This window comes from Rhinopithecus bieti, unplaced genomic scaffold, assembly GCF_001698545.2.
Source record: "Rhinopithecus bieti isolate Rb0 unplaced genomic scaffold, ASM169854v2 scaffold_3447, whole genome shotgun sequence".
NCBI lineage: Eukaryota > Metazoa > Chordata > Mammalia > Primates > Cercopithecidae > Rhinopithecus > Rhinopithecus bieti.
Window position 1 is genome coordinate 83,076 of NW_016804116.1, and position 18,740 is coordinate 101,815.

General features: G+C 44.2%; 1 protein-coding gene across 3 annotated transcripts in view; it reads left to right on the forward strand.

The window, feature by feature from the left end:
- The first annotated feature begins 12,566 nt into the window (after positions 1-12,566).
- Positions 12,567-18,740, forward strand: part of EVA1A (eva-1 homolog A, regulator of programmed cell death) — a 74,794-nt gene continuing 68,620 nt past the window's right edge. Inside the window, exons 1-2 of one of the 3 annotated variants that reach the window (XM_017864163.1) lie at positions 12,577-12,638; positions 12,975-13,202. The gene's annotated coding sequence lies outside the window, so the exon portion shown is untranslated. Of the gene's footprint in view, positions 12,639-12,742; positions 13,203-18,740 lie in introns of those variants that run through there. The other 2 variants (XM_017864184.1, XM_017864157.1) reach the window with 2 other exon arrangements.

An 18,740-nucleotide genomic window follows, 5' to 3' on the forward strand; every position in this document is an offset into this window, starting at 1 on the left:
TCAAGCCATGAAGACACTCAAATAACCCTCTGGAGAGGCCCACCTGATGAAGAACTGGGGCCTCCCACAAATAACAGGCACCAACTGCCAGCTGAAGATGTGAACTGCCTTGGAGTGGACCCTCAATTCCAGGCAAGTCATCAGATGACTTAAACCCCAGCCAACAATGGACTACAACTCCCTGAGAGACCCCAAGCTAAGAGCTTCCTAGTTGAGCCACTCCTAAATTCTGATCCATCAAAACCATGAGAGATAATAAGTGATCATTGTTGTTACAAGCTACTGTTTTGTTTTGTGGGGTGATTATACAGAAATAGGTAACTAATACAAGTGGCTTCTGTTTTCCTAAATAAACCCATCATTTTTATTCATCCCAAATTGTCTTATACACCTATACAGTCACTGAACAACGAGAGTTAAAACTATTGCCATTGTTTTGCATGGAATTATTTGACAAGCCCAGGCGGCTTGTGGTTTTTCAAACTGGTTGACAATTTGCAGCTGGAGAGTTGTTTGTATCTGTCAAGATTATCAGTACGCCCATTGCTTATTCACCTTGTAGAAACAAGATGGCAGATTTGAGAGTGTTCAGAATATAACTGCTTTGAATCTCATCTCTACTATTTTCTGGCTATAAAATCTGTAAAATCTTGAGCAAATTTCTAAACTTTCTAAATTTTAGTTTACTTGACTGTTAAATATGAATAATAGTACCTACTTATCCGGTGTATAAGCAGGTTAAGTTTTGAAAGTTATAAAAACTTACCTCATAGTGTCTGGCATTTAGTGATCATTTGCTAATAGTTTCTATGATTATGGTGATGAATTTAGACTATGGTGTTTGATGTTCAATGCCTCACATGAATCCTTTCCTGTGTCAGTTATTTAGTGTTGTACAATATACCACCGCCAAATTTGTATCTAAGAGCAGGTGACATTTTATTGTCTCTCAAATTCCGTGGGTTTACTGGAATCAGTTGGGTGGTTCTTCTGCTGCAAATGGGACTTCAGTCATCTGGGGCTTGATTGGGTTGGAATATACAAGATGGGTCACTCACATGATTGTTCTTATTGTTGTCTGTTGGCTGGGAACTCAGCTGGGCTTTTGATTGAAGAGTCACACGTGGCTTTTCCATTTGGCTTGGGTTTTTCACAGCATGATGGCTAGATTCTAAGAGGCAGTGTCTACAGAGCAGAAGTAGCCAGAAGCAGGAAGCAAAAGCTACTGATTCTCTCCAAGGCTAGGTCTGAAACTGGCACAGCATCATTCCTGCCACGTCCTATTTGTTAAGCAGCCACTGAATTTGCCCAGATTCAAGAAGAGACATAGACTCTATCTGTCAATGCGGAGAGTGATGGAGAATTTTTCATCATCTTTAACTCACCAGACTTCCCAATTTCCTTTCCAGATATCTCCCCAAAATCCCTTAAGGTGTACCTACTTAAGTCAAATAAGTCTATTGCCTTTTCTTAGCTGTTCCTTGCTGCTCTGTCCAGAGCAAGCCCAGCCCTCGCCACAAAGCTTTACTTAGCTATCTCAATTCTCTGGGGGATTCCTAAGACAGACTGTCAGGACTGGCCATTGATCAGTGTCTCATGTGCAGTTTTATGACATCACATTTGCCTGTTATTTGACACTTTTCAGGTTTGAATCTTCATTTCGAATGTCATTTCTTATTGAGTGGGTTTTATACTTGGCTTCCTGCATAAGCCTGCTATAAGTCTTTCCATGAATCAGTGCTTAGTAAGTGTTTTCTGATTTGAATGATGCTATGGGGAGGCAGTGGTGGAAGGGAATTGACATTTGAACACTCAGAGTCAAGCATGATCCTAAATGTTTACATCCGTCATCTCATATATTCTTCATGACCATCCTGTAAGAGAAGTATTATTATTCCCATGGGACAGATGAGGACACTGAGTACTTAACTTGTCACACTTAGTACAACTAGTAAGTGGGAGAACCAAAACTGAATGCAAGTCTATCTGATGGCATGGCTTTCATCTTTCATTGGCATTGCCCTGCCTGCAACTCCCTGGGAATAAAACTATCTGGGAAAAGAAGGGGAAACTATGTGAGTAACTAAGGACTGTGGTTTCTAGAGCACTTGAGCCATAAACTCCCTGTAGTGAGGGCATGCTCTTGTCAGCCTCACTGTGTGCAGGCATTTATTTTGCTTGGGACCAAAGCTAAACATTAACTCACTTGAGCTTTGCCTTTCCTTTCCCATTTTCAAACTCCCATGGCTCCCAGTGGCTTTAGTCAGGTATACCCTATCTATTATTATTCCCTTTTAAACTGCTTCTGGGCATGATGACTGCATGTTTGGAAACACCGTGGCATATTTGTGGTAATTAAACTTCACGACAATGTCTGAATCTGGGGCTTCCACAGGCCTCAGGGCTCCAGCATTGCCTGGGAGCCCCTCCATACGCCTTCATTTAAGGAATCTCAAGTGAGTGCTTGTGGCTCCTTCTCCCCAGCCTCAGAAGGGAGAAAAATTGCTGGCCAGGCATTTCCAGAGGGCTTCAAGAGGATCAAAGAGAGAAAAGCAAACACTGAGGGAAAATGTGCTATTTATTCTTGGAACAAAGTTACATTGGCAGCTTTCTCCTCTCCAGTAATACTTGTTTTCCTGAAAGGATTACACTCGCGTTCGCTTCCTCCCACAGGATTTAGCTGCCACTCAGCTCATGACCTGTAACGTCTATCTCCCGCCCCCTCCCAACCACGCTTTCAGTTTTCTCACAGGCTGGGCAAAAATTAAAGAGATTAAAATCATCCATGAGAAAAAGTGGGTTAGTGCAGCAGCTGCAAATACCCTGCGTCAGCAGCCCAAGTCAGCAGCTCAAATAAACTTGGCCATGTGAGTAGTGTTCCCGGGCCACAGACAGGGAATCCCAGGCATTTTAGGGCTTCCTCCTCAGGGAAGGAATGAGAAGGAGGATTAGGCCGAGTGGTGAGGGCTGCCAGGTAAAGGTGTCTTTCTTTGGGAGAGCAATTCCATTTGTGTTTTCATGGCCATTTATGCTTTTAATTAAGTAAACAAAGAAATTCGTGGGTGGTTATATGGCAGAGTAATATATTGAGATATTTACCTGTGTCTTAGTTTCTTCACTGAGGGTACTCTTTGCCTCAAAAAGGTAGCAAGACCCTGTCATGCCCTTGTCTTTGAGAGCTGTTTCATTGCAGGGCTGAAAACAGATTTTCCAGTAGGAGACATCCCTATTTCTGTTTTTGTTTCAGCTCCCTATGCACCTTGAGGAGAATCGTGCTGCTCTGTGATGGGCAGGAGTGGGAGCTTTGTATTTCTGAAGGTGTGCACCCTGACTGGAGACTAAGGGAGTCTCTGAAAATGAGAGAAAGAATAGAGTCACTGGGGTGCCCTTGAAGTATGATCATCTGGATCTTGCTTTCCAACAGCACCAACAATGAGGGCAGCTGAGGGGCTGAAGGTGGCACTGGGGAAGAAATAACTAAACATTAAGGTCTGTGACCTTGAGAACTTCTGTGAAAAGAATCTCCAAGGCCCAAGCCTCAGAAGAACTTGCCTCAGGGCTCCATGGTGTTTTGGAAAACAAGCCTGGATGTGGTGACTAGGTAGAGTCTCTTTGCATGCTCTGCGTCATGCACCTCTACCTGATTCTGGACTTCCATCTGACTCTGGGGAGGGGACATGCCCCAGTAAAAACTGAAATTAAGACTTTCTATGAAATGAATAGGAAGCTCAGGGCAAAATATATTAAATTAGAGAAGTAAAAGAAGCATGCATTTCTTGCCCACTAATCATGTGGTAGGTGCAGTGTGCAAACTTGAGACAGAGAGATGAACAAGAACCTATTGCCCTCACAGGACTCAGATCTGGGAGATGTAACAGAGTGCAGAGCTCTACAGTGAAAATGTGTCACAGATGCCCAGGACCCAGGTAGGGTTGCTGCCTCTGTTTGGGGGCAGACAAAGCTTCCCAGAATTGCTCACCTTTGTCCTCAGTCTTAAAAGATGAGCTGGAATTCCTTAGTGGAGGACGGGGGTGGAGTCAAGAACATTCTGTACAAAGGTACAGAAGTATGAAATAGCATAACCTGTTTGTGAAACTGCAAAAAGGTTGACATAGCTGAAGCAGAAGATGGGTTGGTACAGAATGGTTGGGAGAGATATGTAGGGGCTGACCCTGAAGGATGTTGCATTCCATGCTAAGGAGACCTGATTTTATCTTGTAAGAGGTGGGCAACCCCTGAAGCATTTTAGTGAAGCAAACAGATGTGTCTGTTACCAAGCAAAGCCAGTTAAAGAAGGGCACAGAGGAGGAATGATTACAAAGGTAGGAGGGGATCTAGGAAATGGAGAAGCACAGAAGTGAGAGGGGGGGGGGGGTGTGGCTACAGCCGCAAGTACTGCAGGGAGATGAGGAGCATTAGCAGGAGGCAGCCAAAGGGGGCTTTAATGAGGGCAGTTTCAGTGGCGTGTTGGGGACAAAAACCAGACTACCGTGAGCTGAGGATTGAAGGGGATTAAGAAAGTGAGGCGAGTGAATACCATTTGTTTGAGAAGTTTGGTTATGAAAAGAATTAAGTAAAGAAAAATATCTAGAAATAATTAAAAATTATTAAAATATTAAATTATAATTAAATAATTAAAAAGCCATAAAACAATATATGTTGTCATGGATGTGATGAAAAGGGAACAGTTTTACACTGCTGTTGGGAATGTAAATTCATACAACCACTATGGAAAACAGTATGGAGATTCCTTACAGTTCTAAAAGTAGAACTACCATTCGATCCAGCAGTCCCACTACTGGGTATCTACCCAAAGGAAAAGAAGTCATTATGTGAAAAAGACACATGCAATGCAGGTTTATAGCAGCGAAATTTGCAATTGCAAACTATGGTCCCATATCTTTGCATATTTAAGTGCTCATCAACCGACCAGCGGATAAAGAAAATGTGGTGTAAGTACACCATGGAATACTACTCAGCCATTAAAAAGGAACAGAATAATGTCTTTTGCAGCAACTTGAATGGAGCTGGAGGCCATTATTCTAAGTGAAGTAACTCAGGAATGGAAAACCAAATATTGTATGCTCTCACTTATGAATGAGAGCCAAACTATGAGGATGCAAAGGCATAGAATGATATAATAAACTTTGGGGACTTGAAGGGGAAGGTCCGAAGGGAGGTGAGGGATAAAAGACTACACACTGGGTACAGTGTCTACTGCCCGGGTGACAGGTACACTAACATCTCAGAAATCACCACTGAAGAATTTATCTATGTAATCAAAAATCACCTATGACCCCAAAATAATAAAATAAAATTAAAATCAAAAAAGCACAATATCTAGAAATGGGTCCAGAATCTTGAAGGTTTATTTAATAATTATTTATTATTATCTAATAATTATAATTTAATATTAATATTAAATATCATTTAAATTATTAAATTTTAATCATGTATATAAGTATTGATTATTTAGTAACAATGATTTATTATTGATTACCTAATAATAATACATTATTAACATAAACATGGGTGAGCTTCAGGTATGTTCAAGGCAGAGGAAGGAGGCAGTGGGAAGATTAAAGAGAAGGAGAGAGGAAATAAGGATGAGGAGGAAGGGTCTGGCAAGCAGGGGCTTTGGCACAGAGAAAAGCCCCCCAGACCAAACTTCCCATGTGCCCAGGGAGTTTGAAGTCATAGGAAGCTCTGTTGCCCTGCACATCTCATTATAAGTAAACCTTATGCTTCTGGGAAGTATAGCAAGCCATTTAAAATAAATCAAGAGTATTGTATTGTTAATATATTAATCAAACCTGCTAATTTAACAGATTCCCAGTGTGGACTAAAAATGAAGCAAGTGAATCAGCCTTTCATTTATTAGCTCTTCTATTAGGATCAAAATCTTAGATTCCTATTTACATCTACAGTAGATCTCAAACTCCATCAGATGTGTTCAGACACAGGAGACCAACTGGTTGCTGGTCGCAGACACTGGTTTAAGCAATGGAAATCACTCCAATTTGGGCACTGGGGACATGGACACATTGCCATCCAGTTGGTTTTACTAGATCTAGCATACCTGTGCATAAGGATACAGTGTTCTAGAATTTGCAACCATGAAATCTATGAATCAAAGAATGGATTAAAAGCATTCACTATGGGGGTTTCAGAAGTTTGGGATCCTCTCAATAATCTGTTCTGGTTAGTGTACACTCTTCAGGGAGATTAAGAGCTCGGTATGATTTGTTGTCTGTCCTGTGTTTTGCCCACTTATCTTTCAAACCAAATTACTCTTAATTTCTCAAGTTGACACCTTTCATAGAGTTACAGAAAATAAGTCTTTGAGGAATTTGGAAGAGTTGCAGGCAGTCTCATAATGGAACCCTAACATAGGATTCAGTGTCCAGTTCAGGTATGCTATGAGGTTGAGCTATTTTAACTCAAAACTTACACTTTATTCCAAACTGTTATGTATCCATTTTCTCTAAAAAATGTATAGTTTCCTAGACATGCAGGATAATTTTTCAAACAGGTCATGAGATTAAAATGTAGTAGGATATCTCAATTTTATAATGAAAGTCAATGGTGTTTACAATATAAAAATAGACAGATTTATCTTATTTTAAAAATATTTATCTTATTCCCAACTTTTTGGGGCCCATGTATATTGTGACTTGGGATCTAACTTGAATTTTCTTAAAGAACAACTATTGGCATTTTCTCTAGGCATGTTTCATAGTTCCATTGTCTCATTTTTTATAATTGAAATCTCTCATTTTTACAGTGGCTTCCTGTTGGTTAGAAAGAGAGTGTTGTGTATGGATGATTTGTTTAAGTTCTGTTTATGCTTATTTAACATTGTTCGCCAAGATGAAAAATGTAGAGGAGGTGTCAGCCTGGGCATAAGAATTTCCCTATAGAAAATGGAAAAAAATAATAATAATAAAGAAGCAAACTGTATACTAAGCTATGTTTATGGTTGAAATGGTGAATATGTTTTGATTAAAAGTCTATCATTAATCAGAAGAAATGTTGTATTGGGCAGCAGCAACTGGCTAGAGAAATTTTTGATTTCTACTCTGTTACACCAAGCGAGATAAAGTGTTTGATCCAGGAGTATTTAAATCTCTATTCTTCTGACTAGGGCCTGTGAGGAAATAATTCAACGAGATAAACCCCCACTCCACAATAGAACAGATAAAGAGGATACTTAATTGATGATTTTTATTCAATATTTCATCCTTTTCGGGCACATTACACATTTGAAAAGGTGAGAGAAGTGATTAGAGCATGTGGAAATTTAGCTGTGTGGCTTATATTCCCTGGAGGTTTTAGTTCCATGAAAAGTTTTTTTGAACAACTGACTTGTGCTCCTGGCATCCTCTCATATTCCTTTGTACAGGTAAAACTTTGCTTTCTGAAAAAAAAGACAAGGACTGGAGAACGTGGGTTTTTATAATTTGGTTGCCTGTATCTGGAATCTAGGATTGCAGAGGGGGTATAACTGTCAACATTGATTTATTTGGCAATTAAATGCATCCATTAGACCTTATAAAAAGTTGACGAAAGGTTGTACTATAAATAAGGCATACCGCATTCTTTGACCTTTGGTGTCTAGGCGATGTTAGTAGCTAATACTATCAAATAACTTGTTTCATTTCAGCAGGCTGTCGTGGAATGAACGAGTGAACGTAAATGCCACTTGGTTAATGACTATCCATGAACCTTAACAGAAGTCCCATTACTTTGCTAGGAAATGTAATAGCAAAAGTGAGACAACAGGAGAAAGAGAGAGATAGAGAGAGAGAGAAGGAGAAAGAGAGAAAGAGAAAGGTCGTCTTCATTTCCCCAAACTAACATTTTAAACAAGTGTACAGTTTCTTTTCAGGTTCACTTTTGTTAAGATGAATGGATAGGAAATGACCGTAGGGCGAAGCATGAAAAAAAAATTTTCGGCCTCCTGATTTTCCTAAAGTGACATCATTAATGGTGACACATTGGTGTCTCTGTCTGCACATCCATTAGCCTCTCATCAGGCCATGAGGCAATTTCCTTTGTCTTCCATTATTCGCTTTACATGCCTGCCTTGCTCCATCACTCCTGGAGATCATTTACTACTTCTGGAATTAATAAGAGCTGGAAGTTTGAAGGCTTCTTGTAAATAGCAGTGCCATAGTGGAAGCAGGCAAGGATTCTGGTTTCAATCATTTGTACTTTCTTGGGACAAAACCAGATTTCCTACCTTGTGGGATAGGAAAATCCCCACATCCTACCACGTGGGGATGATTTCACTCACTTATGGCAGAGAAAAGTCCAGGGATTTTTGTCCATTTGGCATTGTCTTAATACTCTGCACACAGGAGAGCAGTTTGATGTTCTCCTTCTCCTGGTGATGTTTGAAGATCATCCATTACTAGACTGAACTCCTTACTGTTTGAAATTTGTCTCTGCATTTCCTACAGAAGTGGCTTTCAATCCTAATGGCACATTGTAATTATCTGGAAAGTTTTTTTAAAAAAAGCCCTACTCCTAGATATTCTGATTCAGTTGGTCTGGTATGGAGTCCAGCTTGTGATTTCAGAACATGCCCCAGGTGAGAACTGAGTATATTGTGCAGCAAGGTTGCCTATGGTGTCTAGGACAGTTCTCTGTGCAGGGCAGGCAGTCTCCAGGAAATGACAGGTAAGCTGAACTGCATTGATAGACACATGGGTTACACAGTGCCAGATGATTTTGGTTGAAGACATATCTGAACATATTCTCACCGCAAGCATCTGGTAGTGCCTTTAGCAGCTCATTATTTTTGGGTAAACCATAGGAGTCTAAGGGTTTCACCTTTGCTCAACTGGTAACTCAGTTTGTTTTTGTTTTTGGCTGCCTTTGGGTGTTGTGTCTTTGTTCATCAGTAAAATGGGGGTAATCAAAGTCTGAGGTTGTATTTCTGTTTGAAGCAAAAACTAGTAAATATTTGCCACAATGAGCTTTGTGTAAAATCATCAAATTACTGCTATGCAAATGCAGATGGAGTTTTGGAAGCAGAAGCAAGAGGAATGTGGCTAGAGTCTTGTCTAACAGTAGCTGATGGATAGGGCTCAGTGGTGACATGGGTGGAACATGATCCTCCTATCAAATCTTGTCATCACGACATTTGTGCCACTGAGGGAATGCCACAGCCTCCACTCACTGAGCGTTAAAACTATCACATCTTCTTTGTATTAGCTGAAGGGGCCCTGGCTTCTAGAGTTTTCCCATGAACTGGATGTGCTGTTGGCCACAACACCAGGGTGGGGGGATTGTGGTTCCCTGCTCTGACCACCAGCACCATGGGAGCCCTGTGCACTCTGCTGGCATTACCTGCCCACATCTGCAAAAGCTGCTCGCACTGCGAGCTCCAGCTCTCAGCCTTGGGCCTGCAACCAGGCATGAAGTGGTTACTTGAGATCCTGAGCTGCAGATCCTAGTTTCCTGGGATGAACCCTTTTCTTCCTCTAATTCTTCATCTCTGGTTAGATCTGGAGCTGTACGCTGTGCCTGTGCACATGGACTCCCTACTCCTCTGCCCTTCCTGTATCAGCCTGTGCATTCCAACCTCTCCTGTGTTCCCTGACCACCTCCACCCTGAAGGCCTATCCAGCAGACCCTATGAGACCAGGATAGGCAGCTTCAAAAGGTAGTCATTGAGAATCTTCCTTAGTCTAGTAGAGGTTTAATGCCCCTTTCTCACATCTGACCTAAAGTCTTCATTGATATTTGGCACTGTTCCATAAATATGTCTCCCTAGAAATGGAAAATAGCTATTTCTCTATTTTATAATAATTTTGCCATTAATGAAGCAATGGGCCCTCTCATCTTGGAATAAATCAACCCAGTGTTTTCAGTTTCTCTTAACAGTCTATGGGCTATCTCCCTTCATTGCCTCTCAGCCTAGAGTGTGAAGCCACACACAGTACCTTCAGAAAACAGCAACCAAAGACAATTTATTTTGTGGGTAGGAAAATGAGGCACAGAGAGTTTCAATGACTTGTAACCATAACAAGTGAATGGGACTTGAAATGAAGATTCTCACCTTCATAGAATGGGGTAGGCAGAGGTGGTGGACATGAACAACGATGCAATAGAATGTACACTTAAGGAACTTGGGCTACAGAGATGAACAGATCTTCATGTTGTTCCAGTTTTCTTATTTATAAAATAAGAGAACAAGAATACTTAGCCAATCAAGATGCTGTACTGATTAAAAGAAATGTATGTGAAAAGGACTGGCATAGTGTTTGGTATCTAAGAGGCTCTCATTAAAAGCATACACACACACATGAACACACGTGTGCATGCAAGCATGAAGTTAATAGCTTTGAGGGGTTTCTTTCCAAGGTGCAGCCATAACCCATAGGCTCCCTGACATAGCTCCTGGTAGAATCTGCCTCTGTAGGATCCTTAAGTAGTCATTTATCTCAATGTTGGCCTTCATGCAGGGATGCATGTTCTGGAGAATGACCCGCAGGAACCCCAAGAGGGGCTCTCAGGCTAGCAACGGATACACTTCTGTCCTGCTGCACAACCAGAGGCAGGAGATAATCTAGATGGCAGCTCTAGTCTTTCCATACCTGTGATTCCCAAAATCTGTTGAAGTGTAGGGGGTTCAACAGTATCTGCTTCATTTTAATAAAATGAGGCAATGTTTATAAGTGAGACACAGCCCAGTGACTGGCACGTACTAAGTACTAACACATATTAGCAGTTCTTAGTAGTGGTAGTATTTTTAAATCCAGAGCTAGATTGGGTCAGAGTGCTTCCAGTTGTCCTTTCTCCAGCCTGGGGGGCAAATGAATAGGCTCAAGATTAGGGCCCGTCTAAAGAAAGTCTACACATTTGTCTCTGCATTTCCTACAGAAGTGGCTTTCAATCCTAATGGCACGTACTAAGTACCAACACTTGGAGGTCTTGGAGGTCTGCTTTCAAATCTGGGCTCGTCCCAACAGGGGCATCTGTGCCCTATTTATTTCTTTACTAATTAGTTCATTAACACACATTTACTGAGCACTGATTGTATGTGTGCTCCTGTGCTCGGCACACAAACCTCTGATCTCTGATATTCATACAGGGCTGTGCCCTTGGCTAACACACATAGTATTATATCAGGAAACCCCACTTCTCAACACAGCCTCTCCATATGCCTGCTGGAAAGCTGGAGAGTTAGGGGGAGCTCTGATGATGGCACTTTGCATGCCAGAGTGTGGAATTCGGAGTCAGGCAAGTGTGTATTCTTTTTACAGATAAGGAAACAGAGATTGGAGAGGGGAGTACTTTCTCAAGTTTAGAGAGTAATTTAGTGATGTCTGAGGCTAGAACCTTGTTCCCTGATTAGTTTAGGAAACAAGGGCCCTTTCTGCCAGACCAGTTGCCTCTGCATGAGAGTGGGATAACGTGTCTTTACATTGTCATCTACAGATAGGCATTGTTTTCCTTTCTGAACAGCAGCATTTCAAGGTAAAATGAAGTAGCTTTTGAGTAAGTCTATAACAGTGGCTCTCATCTCTGGCTGTATGAGATCATCTTGAGAGAATTTGAAAAAAACCAATGTGGGAGCTCCACCCCAGACAATTAAAGAAATATTTGTGAGGGTGGAGCTGGGGCCTCCTATTGGTTTTTAAAGCTCCCCAGGTGTTTCTAATATACACCCAGGGCTCCATAGTCTAATATACAGTCAATCTAATATACAGTATAATATACAGTCAGTGGTCTAGTGGGCAGTGCTTACAAATTCTAATGCACATTTGAATCATCTAGGGATCTTGTTAAGCTGCAGATACTAATCCAGTGGTTCAAGTGCAGCCCAAGGGTCTTCATTTCCATCAAGCTTCCATGTGGTGTTAGTACTGCCAGTCTCTGGACCACACTTGGAGTAGCGGCTCCAGAAAGTACTCTGAGGTTCTAGTCATCCACTTGGTCACTGGCTACTCTAGCCAGAGGCCTGGGAGTTATCTCTCTCCTTCATCCTCTCCTCATCTTCTCCCTTTCAAGCCCTTGGGCATCAGATCTTGCCACTGCTTCTAGCAGCTCCTCTCCTTTCCTAAGGGACTGGCACATTACCCCGCCTCCCGTTTCCCACCATCACTCACTGCCCTGGCCGTGTTCTTAGCTAGACCGCCTCCTGAGGACTTTCCTATTCTGTCTTCCCTCTGTCCATGCTTTTATTCTGATTCAGTAGAAGACTCTTTCACTCCGTGACCCATCTCTTAAGAGACCACGGCATCCTGGGACCTGCTCTCTCCCTGCAGTCACCCCCTATGACGATTGTCTAGGAATAGGGTGTCCCTCTGGTTGTTTCTGCGTTTCCATCGCGCAGTTCAGCGCCTATCACTCTCAATAAATACTTGTTGATTTTAACAAACAAGACCCTAACCCTGAAAGAGAAAGGCCAAACACAGGCCTCAGCTGCATTTCTTCCGATAAAAATGAACATTCCTTCGAGATTATGCATCAGGCTTTAACTTCCCACTCAGGAAAAAAAAAAAAAAAAGTTGATCAAATTTAACAAAGTAAGTGGTTATTTCCTGTCTGAGTTCAGTGGCTGAATACAGGCTCAAAGCAGGCAACGGGACAGGAATGAGAGGATGGATGCTGGCAGGGGCTTGGAGGTCTGCTTTCAAATCTGGGCTCGTCCCAGCAGGAGGAAAGGCTGGAGGACCGGGATAGATGGGGACTGCCGATGGGGAACCTCCCCAGCCCTGCAGACAGTCGGCAGCGCGGGGAGGCAGGCGGGAGTTGGGAGCGTGAACTAACTTGGCGCGGAGGGAGGTGCCGCACGCTGCAGCCGTTCAGGTTTCGCGTCTTGCGGGCGCCCACATGGGCCGCTGGCTTGCAGAAGGGGGCGGGGGAGAGGGAGGGCAGGTCCGGAGCCAAGCGGGTGGAGGAGGGGGGAGATCGAAGGAAATGAGACAACCTTTTCCTCCCACTGACTCGGGCTCCTCCAGCTTCTGCGGGGCTTGGCGCCGCCGCCCGTGAGCACCCAGGCCGGGACCCCACGTCCCCAGGCCAGCCCTGACCCCGGCGGCCCCTCCGGCGGGATTCCTTTCCGAGGTGCTGGTGCCGGAAAGCGCTTTGTCGCGTCCGCCCCTCGGTGATCAGCTCCAGGTCCCCCTGCTCGGCCCTGCGCGCCCCGAGCCCAGTCCCCGGAAGTGCGCGCCGGGGCCCCAGCGAAGGTAAGCGGCGCCCGAGAGCGCACCCTGGGCTCTGGGGCGCCCGGCATCCCCAGCGGACTCCGCTTCTCCGGAGCGCCCTCTTTTCGGAAACACCCAGAGCACTTCTGACCTGAAGCCGCTGCTTTGTTCCCAAGCCCCTGCCCAGGTGTTGCAGGCTGTGTCCCACAGGGAACTCTGCTTCCCAGCGCTTTCTTTTTTGCCTCGTCTTCCTCCCACTTTCCTGTTTCTTCTCTCGCCCCACTGCTTCTTTCTGGATAAAACAACTCTCAGCTCCCTGCCTCTGCAGCCCAGCTTCGGAGAGCAGGTCGTTCCCAAATCTGGCGCTTCTCTCCTGCGCCTGTGGGAGCTGGGCTGAGCCTGACTGGCTTCGATCCCAAACCTGCGGGGGGCGGACCTGCAGAACGTGCTGCACCGTGGACTCTTTACCTGGTTTGTTTCGGGGGCAGCCAACTCGTCGCGCGCATTTGGCGACCCCCAGGACCCCGAAAGCCGAGTGAATTGGGGAGTGAAAGGCTGTTGGCGCCCCCTAAAGTCCCAGTGGGACGCTCTGCTGGTGGAGGGGGGCGCGCAGTCCACGCCGCTCTATCTGGGGGGTCTGCATGAGGGTCCCCACCCCTACTATTGAGGGGTAAGGGGAGGTGTTGGCACGCAATACGGAGCGCGTTGGGGCATGGAGGAAATGAGGATGTCCTGGAAGGAGAGGAGTGCCAACCACATCGTGCTGGCTTGCCATGTTGCTCTTATTAACTGCCTGAGTTCTCATAACAAGCCTATGCATAGGGACTCTTACCCCTATTTTACAAACGGGCAAAATGAGATGGGGCCAAACAGCTAGCTAGGAAAGGGCCCAGCCAAGATTTGGGTCCTAGCTGGTCTATACCATACACACACTTCAAGTCCAGCCCTACAGAAGATTCCTTTTGTCAGTTTGAGCAAGAACGGTCCCCCCAACCCCCCACCTCCTTGCTCACAGTACAAGGGACTAGATTTTTTTCCGTTTTGCCCTAATACACCTTGATTCTATTCAAACCCAAACTACTTATTTAGTAGATACTGTCCTCTGAGTTCAGCGGCAAGCACTGAGGTTTCACCTTTGAACCTTATTAATTCATCCCCTTCTTGGCATCTGGTCTGTCACAAAATGTGTAATACTGTTTAGAAGGCTGGCTTGAATCTCTTTTCCATAAAGGCAGTCAAGCGCAGTAGCTAAGAGCCCAGGCCCTGGAGTGAGACCCCCAGCTTGAATCCTGGCTGGGGCCTTTCTGTACCTTTCTGTAGCTGGATTTCCTCATCCGTAAAGCAGGGATGCTAGGGCTTATTAAAGTAATGGTTTTCAACTGGAATTTTGATTTTACTTCCCAAGTGACATCTAGCAATGTCTGGAGACATATTTGGCTGTCATCATGTAAGCAGAAGAGGATCTCATTCATCTGGTGGGTAGAGGCCAGGGATACTGCCAAATATCCTGTATTGCACAAGACATCTTCCCTCTCCCCTTCTCTGCTTCCAGGGTTTAAGAACTATCTAGCTTAAAATGTTAATAGTGCTGAGGTTAAGAAGCCCAGGTTTAATGTATCACTTCATGAAGAGTGCCATTATTTCCAGCTCTCATCCTTTTATCTGCTGTAGTTTGGCTGATTATATTAGTCTTTGTCCCTGTCTTTCACTCCATTCCGGTGCCAGAATTCTGTTGCCAAATCCACAGCAGGTCATCTGCTATATTGCCTTGATACCCTTGTTGGTTCCCCATTGCTAACAGAAAGGATGGGAATTGGGAATCTGCAGGTGTTTTACAAGCACTGAAGGCAATTCCTCTGCATCTTAAAGTTTGACAATCACTGTCTTTACAGAATAAAATGTAAACTCCGACCTTGTACACATGGCTCTTCACAATTGACCTCACCTTATGCCACTTCCTCTATGTTCCTGACATTCCCTCAACCCACTATTCTTTTGGTATTCTAGGTCCTGACTTTTTGGAATGCCCTTCTTCCTCCTCGGCTGGCAATCAATCTTTGAGACTAGAAGTCAAGTTTCCTTTTGGGTGAAGCATCATTCTTCAGTTCCTACAGACAATTTTGTTGCTCTCTGCCCTGCCCCAGGTTGCGAGGAAACCTTACCTTTGTCCCCCCCCCCCCCCCCCCCCTTTTTTTTTTTTTTTTTTTTTTTTTTTTTAAATATATCTCTCTTGTAGTATTTTGTTTCTCTCTCCCCTGGTCTTACATACTTAGAATCTAACTTAGTGCCGTTCATGCTCATGATGATGGCTAAGCTTTCAGGCTTTGGAGTCAGGCTTCTTGTGTTCAAATATCAGTTCTGCCACTTATTAACTCTGTTAAAAGTTAATTACTTGACCTTGGTCAACTTGACTCAGTCTCGCAAAGCCTTCTTGGTAAGAAGAAATAGCATACCTTCTCTGCAGACTAGTATGACTAACTAATGGAATAATAATCATTCATCTTAATACTGAGTGCCTAGCTAATTGCAGGACATGGTTCAAGTTCAGCATTTTATACGTTTTTACTCATTTAAACCCTGTAATGTCCTTTACAGTTACTACTGGTATTGCCCTATTTTCCAGACAAAGAAACAGGCACAGAGAGGCTAAGCAGTTTGCCCAGAGTGATGGAGCTAATGAGTGGTAGGGCCAAGATTCACACAGACATCTGAATTTGAAAACACATACTTTTCACACTATGCAGGTAAAGGGCTTAGCCCAGTGCTTGGTATATAGTAAGTGCTCAGCTAATGTGAGATAAGGTTTGTTAAGTGCATTAATGAGAGCCTAAGTCCACTGGGTTTTCCACCTGCGTCATGCTTGTGATTTAAGACTATGCCATTATTTTTACAACTCTTGTTCCTTTCCTTGCCTCCTTGCTTTGCCCCAAGCCACAGAGGGGCAGGACATTGGGGTTAGTTCCCAGCACCACTGATCTTTATGCTAAATTGAGCCTAAGTGTACATAGTCAGGGCTAGAAGAGCATTAACTTTTTTTTTTGGGATGGGGGGATGGAGTCAACACACACCTGCCTGGAGGAGAGAGGTGTACACTTGGGGTCAAAAACTCTGTGACCCCAGCTTTGTCCTTACCAAGCATGTGCCCTTTGCAGTGTGCACCTAGCATGTAAATATTGGTGAAACCAATTGATGAATGAGGGATGGATGAATAAATGCCACCAGCTCAATCTCCCACATTATACTTGATCAGATGCAAAGTACACCTTCTCTCCACGTATTGTAAGGTTCATTTATCTATTGAAGGTAAAACTGGCTAAGGGAATTTAATAACCCATATTATTAAATATTAAATTCTCTGTTGGAGAGGCAGATTTGGAGAAGTAGAAAACATTCACTGATCCTCTTGGTAAGTTGTGTTTTACACTGGATACTTTGTTACAACTGATCACTAAACTAACTTGGAATCTTTTATTGCTTCTAATGCAGCCTTGGCTTTTAAAGCCGAGCCCACTCCTTGCTAGTCCCTGGGCCACTTGCTCTGTGGGCTAGACTGCCTTACACAAAGACCTGCACATTTGTGTACTCTGGCTTCCTCCACAGCTGTCCTGCACAGCTGTAATCCCCCTGAGTTTGCTTGTTTTGGCAGGTCGTCTCCAAAACTTCAGTGGGATGAGGTCACCTGGCGCGTGTAAAGCCTTGTGGGTTTTTTAGGGGCCAGGGAAACACTCGAGTAAGTGCTGCTTTTGAGGGTTGAGTAGGGTGAGAACTTTCCTGTCCATTGACATCCAAGACTCTTCAGATCCCCACGGCGGGGTCCTCAAACCCTTGGCTGGTCCCTGGCCTGTTAGGAACAGGCCATCGCCTGAGCTCCAACCTCCTGTCAGATCAGCAGCTGCATTAGATTCTCGTAGGAGTGTGAACCCTATTGCAAACTGCATGTGTGAAGGATCTAGGTTGTGCACTCCTTATGAGAATCTGATGTTTGATGATCTGAGGTGGAACAGTTTCATCCTGAAACCATCTCCCCCTATCCGTGGAAAAATTGTCTTCTAGGAAACTGGTCCCTGGAACCAAAAAGGTTGGGAACCACTGCTCTATAGCACTGCTTTCCCCTTCCCACACCAGACTCATACTGTCTCCTGGCTTTATCTCCTCTCCTAGGTCACTAGCTGACTGACCTGAGAAACAAATTTCTTTAGGATATGAATGACTTGAGTAAAAGTGAGACCCAAGATGTTTGGGCATCCCTTGTATTTATACTGAGGCTTTTGTAGCTTGGCACAGAAGATAAACTAGCCCGGGGTAGAAATGTCAGGCTTGGTGCCAGGTCTTGAGGCCTCTGATGTCACATCTTGTTGGCTGCCACTTTGGGTAGCACCTCTTAACTGACCTGCAGCAGACTTTCTGATGAAGCTGGCCCCTGCTTTGTGTGTCTAGTTCTAGAGAGATACACTTTACCCTGTTTACGTCTTGAGCTGCATTCTCTGTGAAATGCACTCTGTTGTTTGACTCTGCGTGAAACCCTGTTTAGTGCTGTAAAGGGCATTTGGTGTCAGACTAGAGTGGTGGCAGAATCTTGAGGTATTAGTGTGGACTTGGAATACACGTGCAATAAGTAGCTCTGTGCAGGTGCTAGAGACACAAAGATGAAAAAGACCTGGTTTGTACCATCAAGATTGCAGTCCATGACATATGTTGGCCATGTGAATAGATCATCAGAGTGTGTTATATAGAATAAGATATCTGAGCAGAGAATTGGGAGCTCAAAGGAACCAGCACCATCTCTGCTAGAAGAGTCAGGAAAGGCATCAGAAAGAAGATGTTTGAGCTCGGCCTTAACATGTAAGCGGGAGCTTGGTGGGTTTGAAGGGACTGGTGATTAAAGAGCATTACAAATAGGAAACAGCATGTGTAAGAGTCAAGAAAGGGCCTGGAAGACATGTAGGCATATGGTGGGGGCTGGGGGACAGAGATGGGCCTGGGGAAGTGACTTTGACATTTTGCCAGTCCAGGAGTCTGTCTCTGTACTGTTTTGAGACAATGGAGTGGGCATTTAAAGCTCAGGTGTGCTGAGCTCTGAATAGTGGCTCTGCCTCTTATCTCTGCTGGCCTTGTTTCGTCCTGGGGCAGTGGGACCAGAGCCCACGGGTCAGGGAGGGACACTGTCTCTAGTAAGCAAAGAAATCACATCAAAAACAAAGCTGAGCTGGGAGGTTGTGGATAGTTGTTTTGTGTTCTTTTCAAAGCCCTAGCTGATGAGCTGTGTGAGGGGCCCCTCCAGAGTCTGGGTTTTACCTTTAGAGCATCCAAAAGTCTGTATGAATTGCTAAGCAATTGCTAAATTTCTCCAGACTTAGAAAGGGATGGGGAAACAGAGGGAAGGAAGGGGGGGAGGCAGTGGGGGAGGGCGTGCGCGTGCAGTGAGGAGCAGGTGTATCGAGGGAGGAGAGAGAAGAGAGAGAGAGAAGAGAGAGAGAGAGAGAGAGAGAGAGAGATTGAGTTTTGATGCTAAAGTTTGTTTCATATAAAATCCAACCTGGGATCCAGCAGATCAACAGCTATTAGGATTGACACATTTCC